Raw genomic sequence first — 27,114 nt, forward strand, 5'->3', positions numbered from 1 at the left:
GAAAACTCTAAGATGCAAAAGAATAAATATTCTAAAAACATGTGACACATGATATTTTCAAATGCATGGCCCACTTCCTCTTCACATTCATGCCAAATATCACATACATAAATATTTGTCATAAAGGTTTGGTAGCTGTGCCCTTACGAAAAAATGGTTTTATGGTCCTTACAGCATAGTTTCTAAGATGGAGTTTATATGAGTTATTTCTTACATCTATAGGGTCAGTTCTGTGTTAAAAAATGTTCCCATAGGAAAATTTCACAATGTCATCATACAGCTTTTTTTTTCACTGAAAGCTTTGTAGTATAAATGTGTTCTTTGACTCAGTTTTAGTACATTTTGTCTTTAGAACAATCATACTTTGTCTCTTTGTTTTGTTCTGTTTTGGTTTGTTTTGGTGGTGGTTGTGTCTTTCAATATTTTAGGAGAGAGGATATCTAGTACTGGCTTCTATTTCCTTATATAGATAAATATGCCCTTAATATTCCAAAATCCCATCTCTGTAATTCAAGTTGTGAGATCACAGATGAGCACTATCATAGCAGAAAAGAAGAGTCTCATGATGTAACATAGCAATGCCATTGGCTGGAAACATTAAAGTTTTTCTCTTTAAATACTACATACTATTGTTGTTTTTAGTGTTATTTAAAAATATTTTTTCTTTATGTAGTATGTGTGTGTTTGTGTGTGAGTGCATGCATGCATGTGCATACATGTGTTCTGTCAATTGAATTAACTTGGGGTGTAGTTGGATAGTTTGATACTGAAGGTAATGCTTATCATTCACAAAGTCTTGTATTCAATACACAGCACTGAAAAAAGATACAAGCACTTTCCTTGAACATAGCTCTGCAGCAACCAGAATTGCAGTAGACAACTCAAGTGAAGAGTTTAAAAGGACATGGAACCTTTTGTATATCACATTTATCTATTAATCTCTATTTAAAACAATGTGCCAAGAATGACAGTAACAAACAATGGTGGGAAATTATATTAAATTACTAGAAGTCACTGCATTACTGAAGACATATTTGGCAATTGGCTTTCTTGAAAGTACACAGAATTTGATTTCTGAATATTCTACTAAAGGTAAAGGAGTTTAGGCTACTTCCACAGACTTAAGAGAAAGAGAGATGAACACGTATGTGAGGTCTGATGTAATTTATCACAGTTGAAACTGTTCTACAATGTTCACAGTAGTTATATATTTCCACTGCCTTGATTCATAGTATAGGATTTACCCAGTTGGAATTTTATTTACCCCACACTTTGACACTGTGCTACTTAGTAAATGCTCAACTTGGTTTCCTTGACAACTGCAGACATAGCTATTGAACCTTGAAGACAGACTTATAAAAGAAAACTTTCTGTTCTCTTTTTTCTTCAAAGTAAGAGGTTATGTTTAACTGGATATTCACAGTAAATCTGATACATCTGGACAGTTTGGAGAAATTGAAGCTAATAATTTGAATGTTATTTTATTTGTTTGCATACCAGGTTGCAATTTCTTTTTATTTTTACAACTTTATTTTTTTAAAAATCTGTGATAAATATACAGATTATTAAAAGCATTTTAGCGTAAATATATATATGAATATAGTTTTAACAGTACTTGATTTTTAAAGGTTTAATAATATGCATTAAAATTTTACTATTTACAAAAAACATAAAGTACATGTAAAACAAAACATAACATAGAAATAGTCAAAGTTTTTGGTATGTTAAGATTAAACATAAGGTTTTTTACTACCAAAATTGCCACATGGCTATCTTCTTAGCTCTTGATTTATTAATGGTTTAAGGTCTAGGTATGTCTTACTCTGAGAGGGTGCTATACACATTATTATTCTTATCATTCTTATTATCATTATTATTATTATTTTTACCATTTGTGTATATATATATATACACACATTCTCTCTTACAATTTTATTTAAAAAAGAGGTATACATGTACAGATTTTTAAAGGCATTTTGGCATAAAACTATATGAATAATTTGGTAGTACTTAATTCTTTTAGACGTTTGATAGCATGCATTGAAATCTCATTAGTCACCATAAGCACAAAGTACATGTAAGACAGAACATAACATGGAAACATTCAGTTTTCTTTGTGAGTATAGATTAAGCATAATGATCTATGAATACCAATAACAAGGCTATATTCTTGGCTCTTGGATTATTAATGAAATTTCTATAACTAGAGTGAAGAGCGCCATTGAGGCATCTAATGCTAGAAATAAATGAGGAAAAAATAATGTTTAAAATATGATTACAGCTCCCATCAAATCCTGACCTAGAACTCTTGAGCATCTGACTTTACAAAATATTAAAGTGAACTGACAAGTACGAGTTAGTGGTTACATACAAGACAACTAACTTGAAAGCATTTCATCAGTGTAGATAAATAAAGATTTGGTTCAGCAATGTTGAGACAAGAAGTTTGAAGCTTGTGGAAATGACCAGCATTAACATTTCAGGCATCATTTAATACCATCATTTAATTAGAAATTTATGTTGTACCCACTGTATATATTTCATACTGTCTAGACAATGTGCATTTTAAAAGAAAAGACATTTATTTCATAACCCCAAAAAATACACTGCAAAATAACCTATAATACTTAAATTATATTATTATCTCGACTCAAGATCCTTTACAATAGAAAATATTATAATTAAGGACTTTGGTGCAATTCAGTTGCCCTGATTTTAATTTAATAGAAGACAAATAAATTAATAGAAAAATAATTAAAATAAAATACTTTCATAAACTCAATGTCTTTCTCTGATAAAAAAACAAATATTTATTAATAAATCTAGTCTTTGGTCACAGAATCCTGAATGGTATGTTTTCTTTTTAAGCATATATTTAAAAATAGTAACTTGGCTATGACCTTATACAAATTAAATTTATTTTCATGTGGATTTCAGGCTACCCTCAGAAGTCCTAGCACTGTGTGGTATTAATCGCCTTCTTTAGAGGGCACATTTCTATTAAATTAAAATAACAGAATAAAAATAATCTACCATAGAGGCTGAGCAACTGGCGACTACAGGACGCAGAGTAGAGCCTGGCCCATCTGCCACCCAGAATGGCGGCTCGTAGTTAGTCTGGCTAGGGGTTTATCAATCTTGTTGATTTCCTCAAAGAACCAACTCTTTGTTTTGTTGATATTTTCAATGGTTCTTTTTGATTCTATTTGGTTTATTTCTGCCCTAATTTTGATTATTTCTTGCCGTCTACTCTTTTTGGGTATATCTGCTTCCTTTTGTTCTAGGGCTTTTAGCTGTGCTGTCAGGTTGCTGATGTGAACTCACTCCAGTTTCTTTTTGGAAGCACTTAGCGCTATGAGTTTTCTTCTCAATACTGCTTTCATTGCATCCCATAGGTTTGGGTATGTTGTGTTTTTGTTTTCATTAAATTCTAGAAAATCTCTAATTTCTTTCTTTATTTCTTCTTTGACCCTGCTAACCTTTAACAGAACATTGTTTAGTTTCCATGTGTATGTGGGCTTTTTGTTGTCTTTGTTGTTGTTAAAGACCAGCCGTAGACCATAGTGATCTGAGAGGATGCATGGGAGTATTTCAATTTTCTTATATCGATGAGGCCTCGTTCTGTGTCCAATTATGTGGTCAATTTTCGAGAAGGTGCCATGGGGTGGTGAGAAAAAGGTGTATTCTTTTACTTTAGGATAGTATGTTCTGTATATATCTATTAATTCTAGTTGATTCAAAGTTTTCATTTATATTCGCATAGATAGCTTACAAACCCATAATTAACTAAACCTAAAATGACTGGATTATGCCCCAGAGAGCTCTGAATACCCTGAAACAACTAACAGATTATATGAAGCTCAATAAATCAAAGGACAAATAGTGGAAGCCTCAGTCCTTCTTAGAAAAAAAATAAGTGTATAGAACCCTCTCAGAGTGTGGTACACAGAGACCTTAAATCATTTTTTTTTACAGATTTTAAGCATTTTTGTGTAAAATTATACAATACATTTTTGTCAGTACTTTTTTTCAGATATTAAAATAATTTTTACATAAAACTATATGAATATATTTTTTAGTCAGTACTTGATTTTTTAAAGGGTTGATAGTATGCATTGAAAACTTAATAGTTACAATGAGCATAAAGTACATGTTAAATCATTAATAATTCAAGAGTTAAGTATGTAGCCTTGTGGCAATTCTTGGTATTTAAAAATCATTATGTTTAATCTTTACACACCAAGAAAACTTTGACTATCCATGTTACATTTTGTTTTACATATACTTTATGCTTAATGTAACTAGTAAGATTTCAGTGCATACAATAAAACCTTTAAAAAACCAAGTACTGACAAAAATATATTCATGTAGTTTTATGCAAAAAAAAACAAACAAATAAACACAAGAACACCTCTGACCCATAACTGTACCTGTCCAAAAGAATAACAGAAACAAAAATAGAGAAGAACCCCAGTAAAAGGAGGTCCAGCAACAGACCAAAAATGGGATTCATTTCAAGGGGAGGTCCTAAGGCCTGACACTATTACTGAGGCTATGGGATGCTCACAAAATGTACCCTATCATGACTGCTCTCTGAAAGACCCAACAAGCAGCTGAAAGAGTCAGATACAGACTTACAACCAACTCAACCAACTGGTGAACCCCGTGGTTGAGTTACAGAAAAACTGGAAGTAGCTGAAGAGGAGAGTGACTCTGCAGGACCATCAGTCTCTATTAACCTGGACCCCTGAGATCTCTCAGACACTGAGCTACCATCCAGGCAGCACACAACAGCTGATATGAGGCTCCCAATGCATAAACAGAGGACTGCTGGTATGGGTTCAGTTAGAGAAGATGCACCTAACTTTCGAGAAACTGGAGGCCCCAGGGAATAGGGATATCTGGTAGGGTGGGGGATGTGGGAGTAGGGCTATCCTCCTGGAGACAGGCGTTGGGGTGGCAGAGTTGTGGTACGTTGAACAATCAGAGGGGGGTAAAATCTGGAGTGTAAAAACATGATTAAATAAAATTCAGCTTTTGGGCTAATATCCACTTTTAAGTGAGTATATACCATGGGTGTTCTTTGTTTGTTTGTTTGTTTGTTTGTTTTTCTGTGTTACCTCACTTAGGATGATATTTTCTAGTTCCATCTATTTGCATAAGAATTTCATGTAGTCATTGTTTTTAATAACTAAGTAGTAGTAGTACTTCATTGTGTAAATGTATCACATTTTCTGTAGTCATTCCTCAGTTGAGGTACATTATCATTTCCATGATGACTAAGGATGTTGAACATTTCTTTAGATGCTTCTCAGCCATTTGCTATTTCTCATTTGAGAATTCTTTGTTTAGCTCTGTACCTCATGTTTAATAAGATTATTTGATTCTCTGAGGTCTAACTTCATGAGTTCTTTGTATATATTGAATATTAGTTCTCTATCAGAAATAGAATTAGTAAGGACCTTTTCCCAATCTGTTACTTGCTGTTTTATCTTGATGACAGTATTCTTTGCCTTCCTGAAGCTTTTCAATATTATGAGATACCATTTGTCTACAGTTTATTTTAGAACCCCGGCCATTGTTGTTCCGTTCAGGAAACTTTCCACTGTGCTGATGTGTTCGGTGCTCCTTCCCAATTTCTCTTATCTTGTAGACAATACAAAGCTCAAGAAGAAGTAAGACCAGGTATGGATGCTCAGTATGACTTAGAAGAGGGAATAAAATAATCATCAGAGATAAAATGTAGGATGAACTTGAGAGGAAGAGAGGAAAGGGGTTCAGGAAGAGATGTTGGAGGAGACACTGGAGATGACAGCAGGTCAGGAAATTGAAGAGAGTTTTGTAAGAAGGAGAGAAGGAAAACCGGGGGTAGCCACCTGAAAATCCCAGGTGCCAAGAAAGCAAGAGGCTCCCGGATCCAAGGGGAATGACATTAGCTAAAATAACCAATGAAGGGGTGAGAGGATCTGTAGAAACCATTTCCAGAAGTTAGGCCCAGGCCTAGAGTAAAGGATGGGGCCACCCACACAATTCAAAAATATTAACCAACAATTGCTTCTGTGTAAAGGAAATAAAAGGACAAAGAGTGAAGTCCAGATGGAAAGAATGCCCCAATCGCATTTGCAGCCATCAATCCAAAACACTATTGCTGATGTCAGGAAGTATTTGCTGACAAAATGTTTGCTGACAGAAGCGTCATATAGCTGTCTCCTGAGAGGCTCTGCCAAGGCCTTACCAATACACGTTCAGATGCTTGCTGCCAACCATCAGACAGAGCACAGGGACTCAAATGGAGAATTAGGGGAAGGACTGAACAAGCTTAAGAAATTTACAACCCCATAAGAATAACAACATTATCAATCAACCAGACACACCCCCCAGAGCTTCCAGGGGCTAAACCAACCAACCAAAGATTATACATGGAGAAACCCATGGGTCCCGTTACATATGTAATGGAGGATAGCTTTATCTGCTGTCAGTGGGAGACGAGGCCTTTGGCCCTGTGAAGGTTTTATGCCCCAGAGAAGGCAAATGCTAGGGCACTGAGGATGAAAGGCTGGGTGAGGAAGCACCTTCATAGAAGCAGGGATTAAGGGAATGGCATAGGCCAGGTTGTGGAGGGAAAACCGGGAAGAGGGTTAACATTTGAATGTAAATAAATAAAATAACCGATACAAATTTTTAATAAGTTAGTAACTTTAATTATTGAGTATCAGTATATAGAATAAAATAATCTGATTTTAATGTAACAGAACAATATCTTATTGACATTGTTTGAGCTTCTGTTTCACCACCACACTTTTGTTCTGGAGAGAAATACTTTAAGAGACAGCAACTGAAGTTATTTGTTCTGAATATCTCTATTCAGTGTTCTAGCACTGGAACAGGCAATCTGAGTGAGACTCTCACAGAGGTTAGCCCATTTCATTACTGACAATCTCATTCTCCATTCGTCCCTCTTTCCCTCTGTCCCTCCTTCTCTCCATCCTTTTGTCCCTCTGTCCTTCTGTGCCCCTCCCCCTCTCATATATATATATATATATATATATATATATATATATATATATATATATATATTTGTGTGTGTATGTATGGGTGTGTGTGTGTGTTTGTGTGTGTGTGTATGTGTGTGTGTAGCTGTGTGGCTATGTTTGTGTGTTACATATATAAGTAGTATTTACAAAGTATAATACATAAATCATTTTATTGAATGGAACTAGTAAGAAATACAAAAAATGATGCTGAAGTTTCATTAAATTTATGTGAATAAGTATTTAAGAGTCTTTTGAAGTAAACAAGAAAAATGTTCCAAACAACTGTATGAATTGTTGACTTCAGGCACAGCACCATAAGTGTGACTAGTAATAGGTTCAAAAACATCAAGGGAGGCTTGAGGGAAAGTGGAAGTTGTCATTCTAGACTACCAGTGTATGCAAGGAAATAAACTTTCAAATGCAGCAGCATTGAGAGACTGTGAGGACACTGATTACATCATTATAGAAGGATCCTTAGAATGTTACAAGATTGCCTCATAAAGATCCAAGCACCTGGAAACAGGTACTGTCTATTTCTTCTGTCATTTGTGTAATTAAACTGTAGTTACACACTTTAATACATAATAATCCTCCAAAACATACCACAAATATATTTTAGAAAATTTTTATATCTACCTGTCTATATCTGTGTGTGCACAAGCAGGCACATATGTTCAGGTACCCACAGAGGACAGAAGAAAGAGATAGTCAGATTTCATGAAGCTAGAGGTATGGGTGGTGGTCTGTGGTTCAACATGAGTGTTGCAAACTGAACTTGAGTCATTTCAAAGCAGTAAGAGCTATTAAGTCTTTGGTCTTCTCCCCAGAACTTATACAACCTCCTAAAACATTTTGAAAGTTTTTAAACAATAAGAAAAATCATTTCCTTTGTTCTTATCTCTCTTGAATGTTCTCTCCCTCCCTTCATTACAGCCATAACTTTTCTAGTTTTATTTCTCATTTTGGTGTGTTTTAGTGAATGACTTATGGAGATGGCAATGTTAGGCACAATTACATCATCGTACCCTGGCACTCAGACTTTCCCCACTTGAGGTAAATCCCTCATATATGTAAAATGAATTATAAGTGGTGGGAGGGAGGGAAACATTTCAGACACCAGTGTTGCAAAACACATGGTTCTGGCATTGCCCTTCTATTAGGAGAACAGATACATTCAGTCCCAGTGAATCCAGGCTCATTGAAAGAGTCAGGAGCTCTAAGGTTCTAATAGATAAGCACGGGACCCAGTTGAGGGAGAGAACCACCCACCTATCTTCAAAATTTTAACCCAAAATGTTTCCTTTCTGAAGAAAATGTAGGGTCAAAAGTAGATCAGAGAATTAAAAAAAGGACACCTAGCTATGACAGGCTCAACTTGGTAGCCATCCGTTGTGTACAGACCACATTCTGTCACTATTACTGAGATCATATTGTGGTTACGACAGAAGCTATCCTCAGAGAGGCTATACCAGCACCTTACTGCGACAAATGCAGATACTTACAGCCAGCCACTGTATTGAGGTCAGGGACCAATATGGAGGAGTTAGAAGAATAACCGAAGGAGCTGAACGAGATGGCAACCCCATAGGAAGAACAACAGTGCCAACTAACCTAGACAAATGAGAGCCCCTAGAAACTGTGCCAGAACCAAAGGAATGTACATGGGCTGGTTCATGGCTCTGGGCACATGTGTAGCAGAGACCTGCATTCCTTGTGTGGCCTCAGTGGGAGAAGATGAGCTTAACTCTGTGGAAACTTGATGCCCCAGGAAAAAAATGATGCTGATAGGGGTGAGCTGGGGATTGGTGGGCTGATGGGAGAGAACCTGTTCAGAGGTGGGGGAATAAAGAACCTAGGGAGAATGGGACCAGGAAGAAAGGCAACATTTAAATGCAAATAAATAAAAATTTTTAATAAAAATTTTTTAAAATGGGGGTGGGGGAGAGTGGTCACCAGCTCCAACAATGCACCAAACTGGGACCTTTATGGGTACAGAATTTTCTTGTTATAAGTATTTCCACATTAAAATATGGAACTGTTAAATAAGTTACTGCTTATACATTGTTTTACTATAGAGACAAGAAGTGTTTAGATACATCATTACATTTTTCCAAACAAAATTCTACATTTGCTTTGAAGGAACCATTTTTGCTTTAGTATAAACAATGGAAGGTCAGAATGTTCTGTCTTCTGCTTGCAGCACTGAGTTAAGCCCTACAGCTGCTTCTTTCCTGGAGTCGCCTAGGTAGATGGAGCTCACACCCTCACAATCATCTCTCTGTGCCTTTCCAAAAGAATGTGACTCCAATCTGTGTGATCAATTTTGGTGATGCATGGCTTTACCATATGAATTAAAGTACAGAGGAAAATGGTTTTTAGTATGTCAGAGTTCATGTTATGATTTAACAAGCCATAAGAACCTATTACAATTCTTTGCCAAAATGTAAAGTGTCAAACAGAATGAGGGATTGCAGATTGATAGTGGATACATTCTATGCAAAAGCAAAAGAACATGTAATGATTCCTGAAGAGAATATTTGTCTTCATTTATGTCAGTGCAGCAGAAACGCCGTGTCCATTGTCAAACACCTTTTACTCTTACTCATAGAATTAAATTATCTGACAATTATTAGAGCATCTACAGGAAGGGCAGATTACTTTTATTATAAAAAGGCCATTTTCTGAATACACAAGGCTAAGGCTTTGTCTGTTCAAAGACAACCAAACTTAAAAAAAATATTTTTGATTATTTGGATTACTTTAAAGTATCCCATAAAATGACTGCACATTTCTAATGCAACCAACATCTGAAATTTTTAGTCTGGTTATTTTTTCTGATGATTAATATTGACTGTCAACTTGAAAGGATCTAGAATAAAATAGAAGACAACCACTGGGCAATTTCATAAATAAAATTCCAGGTTAGCTTAAGATGATCAACCCTGAATGTTCATGATGTCATTTAAAATGGAGCACCAGAATTCATTCATTTATTCTCTCTCTCTTCCTCCCTCCCTCCCTCCCTCCCTCCCTCTCTCCCTCCCTCCCTCCCTCTCTCCCTCCCTCCCTCCCTCCCTCCCTCCCTCTCCCTCTCTCTCTCTCTCTCTCTCTCTCTCTCTCTCTCTCTCTCTCTCTCTCTCTCTCTCTCTCTATCTCTGCTTCCTGATTGTCCGTACCATGTGACGAGCTGCTTCAACTTATGAAAAAAAGAAACAATGTTCCTTCCCTAACTTGTGATTTTCTTGCATTCTTCATAGCTATAAGGAATTTATTCTGTCTTTTATCCTTAACCAACAATAAACATTCATAACCAATATATGAGACATTCATTCAGTGAATGCCTTTGCTCTTCCTTTAAAAATGGGAAAAATTCTAATGCAGCTGGCTCTTAAAGTATGTGTATAATTACTTACAATCAGTCACTGAGACCCTCTGTTAATTCATTCAACTTGTAAAAGGAAAAAATAAAACTGTGTTGTCATTGCTCTTGGCAAGACAGGCTTGTCACACATAGATTAATTTTCAGAGCAGCTGTGAAGAACAGACATCTTTTAAAAAAGCATAGAGCAGCAGGCTGATTTTGAACAGGAATGCTTTAAATAGCAACACACACTTCAGATCATGTGAATGTCAACCAGCAATGAAGTCTTCATGTGTGTCTGTCATTAGTACTGGTCCACAGTACTGCCTAATCTTTGTGAAAGAGTGTTGAGAAATGGACTTCCTACTGAGTTCCAAGGCTAAATCTCAGGCCAGTGACAGGGCAAAGCTCAAAGTGGTGTGATGGTGGAAGTATAGGAGCCTTTCAAGAAGTCATTGTTTGAGTATATGGTGACAGATGGATAAAGATTGGGAGATTAAAACTAAAAAATACCAAATACATGAGAGGGAAAGAACCAATTATGGCTGTACGTGAACTAAGCCTGAAGGTGCAAAATTGTCTGAAGATGAGGAAAGCCAGTGGGTTCTGACTGAGAGCAGTTGGGGAAGGCATTTAGTATCGCTTTCCAATCCCATTCTATTTCTATAATCACATTATGTCCATCTGCGAGGGAATGCAGGCACTGAGACCAGCATCTGAGACATCAAGACCTTTTGTCAGTCACATACCTTCACCAATTAATCATGGTTTTTTCTTTTTACTCACTTTGCTTAACACTGCTATCATTAGATTTGACACCCTTGCCTCACTCTCCTGCTAGGATTCTCTCAAACATGTGCTGATCCACATGCTTCACCCTTGTGAAGGCCAGGGTAAAAGTCGTGTCCCACTGTGCAGGATTTCATTTCTCAGTGTTCCTTATCCCTTGACTGGCATTTGTAACAATATGATACCTGATTTCTAGCAAACTTCTAAATTACATTAAGTAAAATTTTCTCTTTGAAACTATCTCAAATTTTATATAGATATTTTTGATCATATTTTGTCAAAACATATCAGAAATGGACTACATGACTAATTGATTAATGAATCCAGTCACATAATGAGGCAAAATGATCTTTCTATAATTCTGACAATGAAAAATGTTTATTTGTATAAAGCAGCCATATGATTTTAGCATTTTTTCTTATGGTTTTAGGAACATTTGAAGTAGGCCGTCATAGTGCTAGGCAGGTAGGTATGCCTAAGGTCTGAGCAAACAAAAATTAAAAGTGTATCTTCAGCCTAACTCAAGTAGTTAATTGTAACTAAATATAATTTCAGACCTGTTTCAAATACAATTTCAGAATTGACACAGACCAGTAAGTACTCACCGTCATCTATAATAATTAATGTCAACTGTCAAGCTGGCTGGATTTAAAATCACTATGGAAATGTGCCTTTTGATGTAGCTTCTTTTCAATATATTTCCATTAAGAAAAGCTTAACTGAGGAGAGAAAATGCAACCTGAATGTGGGTCCATTCTCTCAAGGGATAAGCTGAACACTGATAGTAATCTCTCTCAACTTCATGATTAAATGCAATGTGGCTAGCTGTCTAAAACCTCAAAAACTAAGATGGACTGTACCTACTTCAAGTCCAATCAAAACAAACCCTCCCTCTGTGGTGTAAGCCACACCTAGTGACAGGCTCCTGGGCACTGGAATAGAATGATGTTATGTTGCATGTGACAGGGATACTTGTCGCAATGCACCAGAGCACACATGGTGGAAGCAGATGCTAGAATATTGAGTATTCATTGTGTAGTCCCCTCATATAATTCCTGAAGTTGTGTATATCCAATAACATATGGCAAAAGTGCTGATCAGTTAGTTTACAGACAACATGAACAACAAGCTTTCTATTCTTACCACTTCAATATCTATTTTTCTAAAAGTTCCTATGAAGTTCAGATGGTCAACTGAAAATAACATGAAGAAATATGGTTTCCTGATTTACACTGTTTATTTCAGAGACAATAAGCTAATTCAGTCGATGAGCCAAACTCAACAAAATTACATTTTTACACCACAGTCTTATGTTTCCCAGTTCCTAAGATGCAAAGTATGATTGTATTTGCCAGTTTCAAGGTTGATTAAGTAGCAGTAGTCAGTGTCATGAAGTAAAAGAGATGATCTATTATTTTGGGTAAAAAATAGTTAGGGACCGGAGCTCGCCTCTATATGGTTGTTGTTGTTTTTCATAAAATCTTGAAACTCCACCTTGAGAAAAAGGTTTCTGTCACAAGAACATGTGGAGTTTTGAATCTCTAATATAGGTTAATAATTTATATGCACATGAAGTTCACAGAATAAATGTTGCTGTTATGTATATTTTTGCAGTAAATGGTAAGTTAGTTTGTGCTGTGTGATATTTCTCAAGATTGTCTAGGGCTATAATACTGTCTTTTCCACCAAATATGGTATTGATGATGTATGGAAGAAACAATTTCAGCCAAGCCCAGGTTGGTGAACTACAATACATTGGGGTTCTTTGCATGAGTATTATTGACAACTCACAGAGTATCCACATTAGTGACAATTCATAGACGTGGTATTCTCTTAACCTACTTCAAGATTTGAAGCCAGATACACTGAAGAGTTCTGCCTTCCATAGTAACTGTTTCTGTTTCCTTATAATATAACCACCAGAAGCATCTAGTTCACATACATCCTTGTGAGTTTGTGTAACTTGTAACTTCCTTCCTTTAGGAGGGAATATTTCAGATACACAAAATCATTAAATAGTGATATAAGAACTCCTTGACAAATATATGTGAATAACTATCTCGACAGTGTGTTGAAAACTATGACATATGACAAAAAATTATATAGAGAAGTAAATAGGTCAAATGAAATGATAAATTTGTTACAAAAATTGTTGATTTGTCCTGGGGACACTAGCAAATATTGTTACTCACTACGCACTGTAACAGAAGTACATATTCAAGTTATAAGTATGATGCTAAGAAATGTAAGACACAAACAATTGATATTTAACATCATTATACATTTATCTTTAAATATAATTGATTGGCTATGTTATTTGTTGAGAAAGAGACAGAGTATAAAAGGAAAACAAAAACAAAAAATAAATAAAGAAAGAAACTTTAAAGTTTTCATAAAAAAGATGTTAATTCATGGTGTATGAATACGTGATGTTTCAATTGTTCAGGATACTGAAGTCATGAGTAAATGAGCAACCATGGGAGGGAATCTCAATCAGTGGTTTGTGACCTCTTAGAAGAGTCATCTAAGACCATTTGAAAACACAGATGTCTGCATTATAATTCGTATGAGTAGTAAAAATACAGCTATGAAGTAGCAATGACAATTTTCCTTTTGAGGTTTCTCACAACAGGCAGTGAATACTGAAATGTCAAAGCACAGGAAGGTGAAAAACCACTGCAATATGGAATAGATAGTCCATCATTTGTCACAGCACATGTTGGTCTTAATTAATTTCATTGGAACACATGGTGTGCTGCTTTAACTACCTGTGTTATGCCTGTCAGTTTTTCTTTTTCAAAAATGAATTTTGTAGTTTCTAAAAAGTCAATCCTGCTGTTGCCTGCTATTTTGTACAGCTTTCTTTTTCTTTCTTTCTTTCTTTCTTTCTTTCTTTCTTTCTTTCTTTCTTTTTTTCTCTTTTATTTTTTTGTTTTATTCTCTCACACATTATACCTCATAGTTTCCCCTCCCTCCACTCTTCTAAGCCTCATTTTTAGCCCAAACCTACCCCTTCCCAAGATCTAATTTTTTATTTCTCTTCAGAAAAGATCAGGCCTCCCAGGAATATCAACTAAACATTGCAGAACAAGGTAAAATAAAACTTAGCAATCATGTTATCAGTGTTGGATGAGGAATCCCAGTAGGGACAATAAGGTGCCAAAGAACAGGCAAAAGAGTGAGATGCATACTGTACTCCAACAAGAACCAAGCAAAATAACCAGAACATGTGTTGAGGACCGAGATGAGACCCATCCAGGTTCTGAGACTGTCGCCTCTGTCTCTGTGAGCTCCTATGAGCCGTTGCATTTAGTTGATACTGTCATTACATTAGTTGGCCTTGTTCTAATATTGTCCCCAACCCCTCTGGCATCTAAAATTCTTCCTCCCTATCTTTTACAGAGTTCCGTGGCCTCCACCTCATGTTTGGCTATAGGCACTAAGTTTATTCCCATTATTTCCTTGACAAAGACTTTCTCATGATTAGGCGAGGCACTAATCTCCTTTTATATCATTAGGAGTCTTTTGTTGTTGTTGTTTGTGTTGTTTTGCCAGATCAGTCATTGGGTGGCTATTTCTACAAGTTCTGCTGAAGTGGAAACTCCATGGAATATATTAGGGTTACCCTATGACACTGGGGTGGAGGGTATCGAGTCTGAACCTTCCATCTACTGCAACAAGTTTGGTTTCCAATGATGGATCTGGAAGACCTGTTCCACAAATCCTGAGACAAATATTTTTTTCCTGATAGTAAGATGCATTGGTATGAAAAAGTACAGTTTTCCATTCTAATCTCATTGCCAAATGTCCCTTAAGAGACCAATCTGGGATGAAAGGAAGTTATGTTTCAGATCATAGATTAACTGAAAAGAGACTTGTGTACTTTTACTTTTTCCAACTTATTTTTTGTAAATTTGGAAACATCACTTTTGAAAAAAAAAGTATAGGATTTGGCACTGGACGAATAAAAAGTTGCCTTAAAATCTTTCCAGATGTCATGTAGTGAATTCATATTAGAACAGTTGTGATTGGGGACACACTGAGCTCCGATGAACTGACCTATCTCTAAGTTCTTGGACAATATAAGTCATAACTTTGTAACTTGGGATCTCTGGGTCTCCTCTGATTAGCTTTGGGACTTGAATTCTTTCAGAGTCCTGCAGACCACCCAATGAGATTAATAAATGGCATTTTCTGATCATGTTCTATTGTTGGACATTTTGTTGTGTGATGTGTAGACTTCATTCTCTCAAGTAATGTAAAAATTCAACAGTGTATTTACATTATGTATATGAAGCATCAGAAGTGTCAAAAAATGAGTACCAATAGAGAATATCATCCTGAGTGAGGCAACCCAGTCACAAAAGAACACACATGGTATGCACTCAGAGATTAGTGGGTATTAGCCCCAAAAAGCTCTGAATGCCCAATATCTAAGAAACAATTCACAGACTTTATGAAGCTCAAAAAGAAGAAAGGCCGAAATGGGGATGCCTCAGTCCTTCTTAGAAGGGAGAACAAAACTCTCATGGGAAGAAATATAAGGTAAAATAGAGGAACAGGGATTGAAGAAAAGATCACTCAGAAGCTTCCTCACCCTGGGATCAACCACATATGCAATCACCAAATCCAAGCACTATAGCTGATCCCAAAATGTACTTACTAGCAGGAACTAGACAGAGATGCCCCCTCAAGGACTATGCTAGAGTCATATAGATACAGATGAGCATGGTTGCAGATAACTATCAGTCTGAACTAGGGACCCCAATAAGTTTGCTAAAGAAAGGACCTAATGAGCTGAAAAGGGTTGCTACTTCATGGGAAGAACAACATTATCAACAAATCAAACCCTCCAAAACTTTCATGGAGTAAAATACCAACCTTTGTGCACACTTTGAGAGACCTATTGATCCAGTTGCATGTGTAGCTGAAGATAGCAGTGTCTGACATCAATGTGAGATGAAGCTTTTGTTCCAGGAAGGGCATGTTTCCCAATGTAGGGGAATGCCAAGGCAATGGGGTGGAGAGGGTGATTAGGAGGGAGTGTGCCTTTATGAAGGCAACTGGAGGGTGAGTGGGGAGGGGAGTGTGTGGGGTAAAAAAATAACATCTCAAATGTAAATACAGAGTATCTAATAAAAATTTTTAGAAAGTTAAATTACTGGCTAAATATTAAAATAATCCAAGGTTTTATGTTTTTCTATATTATTTTGAAACTTTTTCTGAGTTATTTGGAAAAATTCTGTGAAGATATTCTAGCAGAACTTAAAGATAATGAGGTTTATTGTAACTTACATAAAATATAGACTTTATGTAGATATAAAGTGTTAATAGATTTAATCCTGCATAAATTATCCCATGTATCTCTATATGAGTAGTATGTACAAATAGAACATTGTTTACCCTGGAGCTGGAATCATAGGTGTAAGCAACCCAAGTGAGCACATGGATCAGAACTCCTGCCCCCTGCAAGGGCAGAAGTTCTCTTAACTACTGAGCCATTTCTCCAACCATCAATAATTCACTGTGTATTCTAAAAAGAATTAATGTTTAAGATAAATATAGCATTTGCTTTAAAAATGTTCCCCCAGTATTGTATGCCTTAGTATATGAGTTGGAGTGAGTAAAGTTTCAAACCTTTTTGCAGCAATATTAAATAAAATTTATAACGAAAACCAGTAGGTTATCATTTCATTGACTTGAAGCTGAAAACTTAATTCAATATATTGTACATTATTTTCCATTTAAGAAGTTATGTAATGAAAAAATGCCAATTTCTTCCTGGGCCTCGTGCACGGATATATTAAACAGTTGAAAAGAAAAAGAATCAATTTACAGACATATTAGAAAAGATTATTTCAACTGCATCATGGGAAAAACCTATGTACAACCTATAGAAAGTATATTTTCTGTGCTTCCCTTAAAATATACCTAGCAGATCTGATAAATTCTGTGAGCATTCAAGAGCTAATGGAGAGATAGAAAGAGCCCATGAAGTCCTACTGTGGGTCTGTTCAAAGCCACAGTTCTCAATAGTGCTGTAGCCAGCATACAATCATTGAGGAAATGCCTTCAGTATCCCAAACGCGTCTCTACAACACATGATGCTGCTCTGTATCTGGAGCTGGATATCGTGAACAGATCTACAGACCCAGGACATAATATTAAGCTAGCTATTTTTTGTACTAAAAGTGGGCTTAAGATATATTTATGGTTTGTAAACTGATTTAATGTCTTGTTTAATTTTAACACTACATATAAAATAGATAAAAATTTTCCCTGTTATTTGCTATAATTTATTAGAAGTAAAAATTGAATACTTCAATGAGTCAGAACCTTGAAAATTTGCAATAATTAGAACACTAGTGTTCTCTGAGTGAATTACTTTCTGTCACTTTTAGCTATTATGTTTTAACCTTCCATTTATTAAATCAAAATTTTATCAATAATTTACAAAGTATTGGTTATATCCTTTTCTCTATTGTTCTGTTTCTATCTTAAATAACCATACTTTTCTAGGTGTAAAAGTATATAGTTTTGCGCCTAAACATCCTAAAGTTTCAATATACCTGATATCAAAATAATATTTTTATTATTTTATAAGTTAAATTTGCAGGATTTTCTCTTGCTTATATTGTAAATATTTTAGAACATCATGGTCCCTGAATTGTCAGAATAAAGACCAACTTGTGAAGATTTGCTTGGTCACAAAAAATAGAGAGGAAGAGGTAAGAATTTTAAGGTGACACTGCTGTTTACTATTGTATTTTTGTAATGATGATAATGGTGATGATGTATATGTGTATGTGTGTGTATGTTCGTTTGTGTGTATGTGTGTCAGTTGCGTCTCTGCATGTTTCCATGTGTGTGATATATGTGAATTAAGATACAAACTAATAAAAATTTCAAATGCTTGTAAAATTGCTTTTACTGCTGTCTTTGTTGCCTAGGAAGAACATTTTAGCTTGCCTTTCCACTCAGTAAAAGCTACATCTGACCAACAAGGAACGCATCAATGGTCAACTCTAGTGTTGCCATCTGCTTTTACATAGAAATTATGTTAAATGCATTTTATATATTTTACCTACTTTTTAATCAAGAAAACCCTTAAATTATGTTCAGAAGTTATTTGCTACCTTCCTTTTGAACTACAATTTCAATTCTATAGCAAGGCACTGGCTTCACTGTCAGTGCTCCATGTAAACTAGAATGATGCCAGACAATATAGTGTAGTCTCTTGTCCCCATTTGACTGAAAGAGAATAGAACATTTTATCATCACATCTCTTTAAATTATGTACTCTGCTTAGTTTAATTAGATATGTATATTTCTTGATGTATTGACTAATTGGTGGCGGTCAGTTCAGTAATTCTTTGCAAGGAATTTAATTTTATTGTAGAAGTATATTGATTAGTGTTGTGAGATTAAATGCTTGCAGAATTATGAACAATAATGGGTTAAAAACTTGAAAGTTTTTTTTAAATATTGTGATGCTATTAGAATTTAAACATACATAGTTGAATAGCTTTGATTAAAATTAAGTGAACTCATATTTTTTGGTGTCTCTGAGCACATTCTGAGGAATTTTCATCAGGTTTTCTTAAAGATGTAAAAGAGAGGCATGCATCATTGAAGGGTCTGTTAAATTAGCACACACATGGAGGGAATGTGACTGAGTTGAGAGCACTATTTGCTTACTTTAAGAGGTGAATTCTTGCAATAAAGTTCAGAAATCAGAAGAGTGAATCCCGAAGACTTCATCATGCAGGAATGATAAGTGTGAACTCCATCCAACTGAGAAATCTGGAGAGACAATCTTGTTTACGCCTTTAACAGTGAAGTAGCCTGTGACTAGCTCTCTGAAAGAGTGTAAAACCCTCAATGAACTAAAGCATCAGCTATAAGCATATGCAAACACAAACGCAAATATCAGAAAGAAGCATTATATCATGAAAATTAATGGAAACCAAGTATGAAGTATCTCCTTGACCAGACACTCAGTCCTCAGATGGCAATGAGCAAGGGAAATCATTGGAGAACCCGTGAAGGGAACAACAGCCAAACCTTTTGTCCTAGGGAATCATGGTCTATTTACTCAGCACTTACTAATATACTTTTTAAATTTCTTTTTTTTGTGTCTGCAAGGGATGTTGTAGAAATCAGGGAAGACTTGTCACATAATGTTTATCTTCTGACTCTACACTACTGCATGTCTCTTGAGCTCTTTCTGGAGACACTAGCTACATACAGATATCCCTACAGAGACTGGTATGTGTGGTGCTTTGGGACTGAGGCTTGACAATATTAACCATACCATTCTGTCCATGGTAAATTGAAGAGGCTCATGTACTTTCCTCTATGGTTTCTGAATATTGTAAGTGTTCTTGTGTGTTCCTAACTGGAAAGAATCTTCTTTTAAAATATTGGCTTTTATCATCATCACATGCTACAGGGGGTAATATGGCTCAGTAGGTACTATTTGGAATTAACATTGGGCAGTACATGAAATTTATGCAGTTAGACAAATAAATAATGTAGGAGATATAATCAACGTGAGTATGTTACTAGGCATCACTTCCAGAGATGCTAATAAGTAAGTCTCACTTTCTTTTATCCATGTAAGATAGAAAATATCAAAGGCAGATTTGAACAGACCACAGTGATATACATTTCAGAAACGTAGTCAGACTATCATTCTTAGGAAAAGTCAGTGTTAAACTTTTGAAAATATTGATAGATTTATATAAATTAAAGTAATTAATAATTAAAAGTTTTGTGGGTACAGAGAATTATGTTTAGAAAAATAAAACCAGCGACAGAGATTACTTCTGACTCTGTGAATTCAGAGGTGAGAACTGACCACTGAATGTATTCTGTGTTTTATGAACTTGCCACCATCCCTGCCAAAGCTGATGATCCTTGAAGCTTAACTGCCCACAGAGTAATAGAAGCCTATGGCTTTTTGGCTTTTATTATCATCTTTCTGAAATACTTTATCTCTTTTTTTTTTCTTTTCTTCTCTCTGCTTTGCAATTATGTTTTTTTTCTCTTTCATGTTGTGCTTGCTGTATGAGCTTGCGTTTGTTTGTTTTTATATGGATTATAAGTAAAGCGTATTTATAGAAAAGTAAAAGATCACCAATTGTTAGGCAACATCCATTCTAATCTTCCTGGTGACTGGGTGTCAGTCATTTCCTTCCTTTTGAGTTGGGGGAACATATGTGTTTAATAATTCTAAATTTTCTTTTAAAATTTTGTATATTTTTATTGAAAATTTGAAATTCTTTTTTATTCATGGCTACATGATTTGCCTGTGTTGGGAACAAAAGATTGATTGAATTCCATAAACACACATACTGAAGGAGGAATATGCTGAAAGTAAGTTGTATAAATGAACAATCTCATCTCCAGTGCTTACTGGATAAGTCAGAAGTGAACTCTTATTCTTCTTTTCCTCTTTCGTCCTTTGTTTTTAATACTTTGATATAATCTGGTTAATAAGATTCAGAGTGACAAGTGAAAAATTCAAAACCCCTGCATGTTAAAAGTCCTGGAAAGAACAGGAATCCAAGGCCCATACACAAACATAATAAAAGCAATATACAGAAAACCAACAGCCAACATCAACCTTAATGGTGGGAAACTTTAAGCAATCCCACCAAAATCAGGGACTGTACAAAGATGCCCACTCTCCTCCTACCTATTCAACATAGTACTAGAACTTCTGGCCAAAGCATTTAGACAGCAAAAGGAAATCAAAAAAATACAAATAGGAAAGGAAGAAGTAAAAACATGAAAATTTGCAGATGATATGATAGTGTACGTAAGTGATTCAAAAATTCCACCAGAAGCTGGAAAGAACCCAGATGTCCTTCAGTAGATGAATGGAAACAAAAATAGTGGTACATTTACATAACTAAGTACAAAAAATACTACTCAGGGATCAGAAACAATGACCTTATGAAATTCTTAAGAAAATAGATGCATCTAGAGAATATAATCCTGAGTGACGTTACTCAGTCACAAAAGAACAGAGATAATATGCAGTCACTGATAATTGGGTACTAACCCCAGAAAGCTCAGAACATCCCAGAAACAACTCACAGACTCTATGAAATTCAAGAAAAAACAAAGGCCAAAAAATGAAAAAAAAGTAAATGAAAAACCATTATGCTTAATCTTTATAAACCAAGAAAACTTTGACTATTTGCAGGTTATCTCTTGTTTTACATGTAATTTCTGCTTATTGTAAGTAGTAAGATTTTAATGCATACTATCATACCTTTAAAAAAATCAAGTACTGAAAAAATATATTCTCATACTTTTATGCATAAATACTTAAAATCTGAACATTTATTTTTGCTTTTTAAAATAAAGTTGTTAAAAAATGTTTCATAAATTAAAGTTAAAAAAAATTCAAGATCCAGCACGTGGACCAGCGGAGCCCCAGAGATAAAGGCCTGGTGAAAAGGAGATCTGATTATCAAGGGGGAAAAGAGATCTCTGCGGAGTGCACACAGGAAGGGCACCACTGCCCTGCATGATCCAGGGACCAGGAATCCAGCATTGGGACCTCTGTTCCCACCCGGCAGCTTTGGGGTGCAGAACAGGGCTCTGATTATCTGCCACCTGGACCAATCCTTAACATATATGCTCCAAATACAAAAGCACCCACATTCATAAAAGAAACCCTAATAAAGCTTAAAAATACATTTTACCCCACACAATAATAGGGTTTGACTTTAATACCCCACTCTCACCAATGGACAGATCATGGAAACAGAAACTGAACAAGGACACTGTAAAACTAGCAGAGACTATGAACCAACTGGAATTAATAGTTACCTACAGAACATATAATCCTAAAGTAAAAGAATACACCTTCTTCTCAGCACCTCAGGGCACCTTCTCGAAAACTGATCACATAATTGGACACAGAACAAGCCTCAATTGATATAAGAATATTGAAATTCTCCCATGCATCTTTTCAGATCACCATGGTCTAAGACTAGTCTTTATCAACAACAAAGACAACAAAATGCCCACAAAAACATAGAAAATAAACAACGCTCTGTTAAACGATAGCAGGGTCAAAAAAGAAATAGAGAAAGAAATTATGGATTTTCTAGACTTCAATGAAACTGAAAACGCAACATACCCAAAACTATAGGATTCAATGAAAGCAGTACTGAGAGGAAAACTCATACCTCTGTATGCTTCCAAAAAGAAACTGGAGAGAGCATACATCAACAACTTGACAGCACAGCTGAAAGCTCTAGAACAAAAGGAAGCAGATACACCCAAAAGATGTAGACTGCAAGAAAGAATCAAACTTAGGGCAGAAATAGACCAAATAGAAACAAAAAGAACCATGAGCTGGTTCTTTGAGAAAATCAACAAAATTGATAAACCCCTAGCCAGACTAACTAGAGGGCAAAGAGAAATTATCCAAATTAACAAAATCAGAAAGGAAACTGGAGACATAACAACTGAAACTGAGGAAATTCAAGAAATAATCAGATCCTACTACAAAAGCCTATACTCCACAAAGTTGGAATATTTAGAGGAAATGGATGAATTCGTAGATAGATACAAGATTCTAAAGTTAAACTAAGACCAGGTAAACCATCTAAATAATCTCATAAAACCTAAAGAAATAGAAGTCATCAAAAGACTTCCAATGAAAAAAAGCCCAGGTCCAGACGGGTTCAGTGCAGAATTTTATCAGACCTTTATTGCTGACATAATACAAATACTCTCCAAACTATTCCACAAGTTAGAATCAGATGGAATACTACCTAACTCATTTTTTGAGGCTACAATAACCCTCGTTCCTAAACTACAAAAAGACCCTACAAGGAAAGAGAACTTCAGACCAATCTCACTTATGAACATTGATGCAAAAATACTCAACAATATCCTTGCAAACCGAATCCAAGAACACATCAAAACAATCATTCACCATGACCAAGTAGGCTTCATCCCTGGGATGCAGGGATTGTTTAATATAAGGAAATCCATCAATGAAATCCACCATATAAAAAAAAACTCAAAGAACAAAATTATATGGTCATCTCACTAGATGCTGAGAAAGCATTTGACAAAATTCAACAACCCTTCATGTTACATTTTAAAAATGGCCATCTTACCAAAAGCAATCAACAGATTGAATGCAATCCCCATCAAAATTCCAACCCCGTTTTTCATTGAGTTGGAAAGATCAATGTGCAATTTCATCTGGAATAACAAAAGATCTATAATAGCTAAATCCACCCTCAACAACAAGAAAACATCTGCAGGAATCACTATCCCTGACCTCAAGCTATATTACAAGGCAATTGTGCTGAAAACTGCATGGTACTGGTACAGAAATAGGCACGTGGATCAATGGATAGAATAGAAGATCCAAAAATGAGCCCTCATGTATATGGTCACCTGATTTTTGACAAAGGAGATGTAAATATTCAATGGAAAAAGGACAGCCTATTCAATAAATGGTGTTGGTCCAACAGGCACTCATCATGCAGAACAATTGAAATAGACCCTTTCTTATCTCCTTGTACAAAGCTCAAGTGCAAGTGCCTATCTCTGTACCAGTACCATGCAATTTTTAGCACGATTGCCTTGTAATATAGCTTGAGGTAAGAGATATTGACTCCCACAGATGTTTTCTTGTTGTTCAGGGTAGATTTCGGTATTCTAGGTTTTTTGTTGTTCCAGATGAAATTGCACATTGCTCTTTACAACTCTATGAAAAATTGGGTTGGGATTTTGATGGAGATTGCATTGAATCTGTAGATTTCTCTTTGTAAGATGGCCATTTTTAAAATGTTGATCTTTCCAATTCATGAGCATGAGAGATCTTTCAGATTTTTCCATTTTCTGAGATCTTCCTCAATTTCCTTCTATAGAGGTTTGAATTTCTTGTCATACAGTTCCTTCACTTGCTTAGTTAGAGTCACACCAAGGTATTTCATAGTTTTTGTGACTATTGTGAAGGGTATCTTTTCCCTAATTTCTTTCTCCACATGTTTGTCCTTTGAGTAGAGGAAGGCTCCTGATTTGTGTGAGTTAAATTTATATCCAGCCACCTTGCTGAGCTTGTTTATCAGCTATAGAAGTTCTCTGGTGGAATTTTTGGGGTTACTCTATCATGTCATCTGGAAAAAGTGATGTTTTTACTTCTGCCTTTCCAATTTTTATCCCTTTGATTTGCTTTTACTGTATAATTGCTACTGCCAGGACTTCCAGTACTATGTTGAATTGGTAGGGGAGAGTGGGTAGCCTTGTTGAGTCCATGATTTTACTGGGATTGCTTCAAGTTTCCCACCTTTAAGTTTGATGTTGATGGTTGGTTTGCTGTATATTGCTTTTATTATATTTAGGTATGGGCCTTGAATTTCTGTTCTTTCCAAGACTTTTTACATGAAGGGGTTTTGAATTTTGTCAAATGATTTCTCAGCATCTAGTGAGATGACCATTTGCTTTTTTTTCTTTGAGTTTGTTTATATGGTGGATTAAGTTGATGGATTTCCGTATATTAAACCATCCCTTCATTCATGGATGAAGCCTACTTGATCATGGTGATTGATTATTTTGATGTGTTCTGGGATTTGGTTTACAAGGATTTTGTTTAATATTTTTGCATCAATGTTCATAAGTGAGATTGGTCTGAAGTTCTCTTTCCTTATAAGGTCTTTGTGTGGTTTAGTAATGAGGTGTATTGGGGCCTCAAAAAATGAGTTGGGTAGTGTTCCATCAGATTCTATTTTGTGGGATAGTTTGGAAAGTATTGGTAATAGTTTGTCAATAATCTGACAAAATTCTGCACTGAACCCATCTGGACCTGGGTTTGTTTTGTTTGGAGTCTTTTGATGACTGCTTCTATTACTTTAGGTATTATGCAAATATTTAGATGGTTTACCTAGTCCTGGTTTAAGTTTTGTATCTGGTTTCTTTTTAGGAATTCATCCATTTCTCTAGGTTTTCCAGATTTGTTGAGTATAGTCTTTTTAGTAGGATCTGATTTTTTTTTTTTTTGTATTTCCTGTTTTATTAATTAGGTCTCCACTTTCATTTCTGAGTTTGTTAATTTGGATACTCTCTCTTTGTCCTCTAGTTAGTCTGGTTAAGGGTTTATCAATCTTGTTATTTTTCTCAAATTACCAGCTCTTGTTTTTGTTGATTCTTTGAATGGTCCTTTTTGTTTCCATTTGGTTAATTTCGGCTCTGAGTTTGATTCTTTCTTGGTGTCTACTCCTCTTGTGTGTATCTGATTCCTTTGTTCTAGAGCTTTCAGCTATGGTGTCAAATTGCTAGTATACGTTTATATATAAATAAACAAAATTATGATCAAACTGGTATTTATGAAAAACTCTGGTTCGCGTGAACTCATTTAGAAACCCATCTTTAAAAAAGAGTTTAAATGTTTTTCTTGGAAGATGGTAGCTCCCTTCTGAAGAAAGTGAGACCTGCCAAGATTCTGAGAGTACTCCAGGATAAACCTCCACTAACTCTCAGAAACACATTTTCTATTTTGCTATTTTATATGGTACTCAATATTATTTGAAATTTTCTCTTTAATTATTGTTGTTTATTCCTTTTTCATTTTAAAATTATTTTTTTATTTTTTTATTTTTTTATTTTTTTACAGTTTAGACATTATCCCTCTTCCAGTCCATGCTGTTACTGTGCCATATCCCATACTCCTCCCTCTGTCTCCAGGACAACATCTCGATCAACACGCCACTCCCATACCACCAGATCTACCCACTCCCCGGGGCCTCAGTTTTTGAGGGTTAGGTGCATCTTCTCTGACTGAGTCCAGACGCAAAGTCTTCTGCTGTATATGTGCTATGGGCCTTATATCAGCTGGTCTCTGCTACCTAGTTGGTGGCTCAGTGTCTGAGAGATCTTGGGGGTCCAGGTTAGTTGATACTTTTGTTCTTCCTACAGGGTCACCCTTCTTCTTTGCTTCTTCCACATTTTTCCTAATTCAACCACAGACGTTACCAGCTTCTGTTCATAAACTGGGTGTAAATATCTGACTCAGCTGCTAGTTGGGCTTTTCAGAGGGCAGCCATGCTAGGCTTCTTTTGTAAGCAAATAATAGTCAGGCCTTGGAGCCTTTCCTTGAGCTGGATTCCAATTTGGACCTGTCACTTTCAATAAAAACATCTTAAATGTAAAATAAAAAGTAACAAAATGTAGCCACATTAATTCTAAGTCTGTTTTGAATAAAGTTCCCATAGTACCTTGAATACATTATCTGTGATCATTGTTTCTAGAAAAAGTTCAACCATCTGTACTCACACAGATGGTGGATATTATTTCTTCTGTGCTCTGATATTTCTAAATGGACATGAACTAGAGGAATAGATATCATGAGGTTTAATAGGAAACATAGCAGCCAAAAACTTCACATCAGCTGCTCTTCCAGAGGACTAGGATTTAACTCCTAGTACCACAGTTCATAATCCTCCTTAACTCCAGTTCCAAAGGTTTTGTTAGGCATTTTTTTTTTTAATCTCTGGAAGACCAAAACTTCCTGTAGTATGCAAAAATGTATACAGGCAAAAAAAATCACTCATACATATAAGAAAATAAAATAATTACAAGTAATATGTTTTATTTTATTTTATTTTATTTTTTTAACTTTATTTTAAAAAAACAAAGATAAATGTACAGATTTTTAAGCATTTTTGCATAAAAGTATATGAATACATTTTTATAAGGTTGTAATTAAGTATTTGTGGGTACATATACATACACATATGTATATATGTAGCAATAATATAGGATAAGAGGTTATTAATTTGAGGATATAGGAGAGAAACTAGGAGGGGCTGTAGGAAGGAAAGGGGGATGTGATACAGTTCTATTTCAATTAAAATATATTCTTTTCTTTTCTTTTTTTCTTGAACTTCACAC

Source organism: Micromys minutus, assembly GCF_963924665.1.
Source record: "Micromys minutus genome assembly, chromosome: 3".
Lineage (NCBI taxonomy): Eukaryota > Metazoa > Chordata > Mammalia > Rodentia > Muridae > Micromys > Micromys minutus.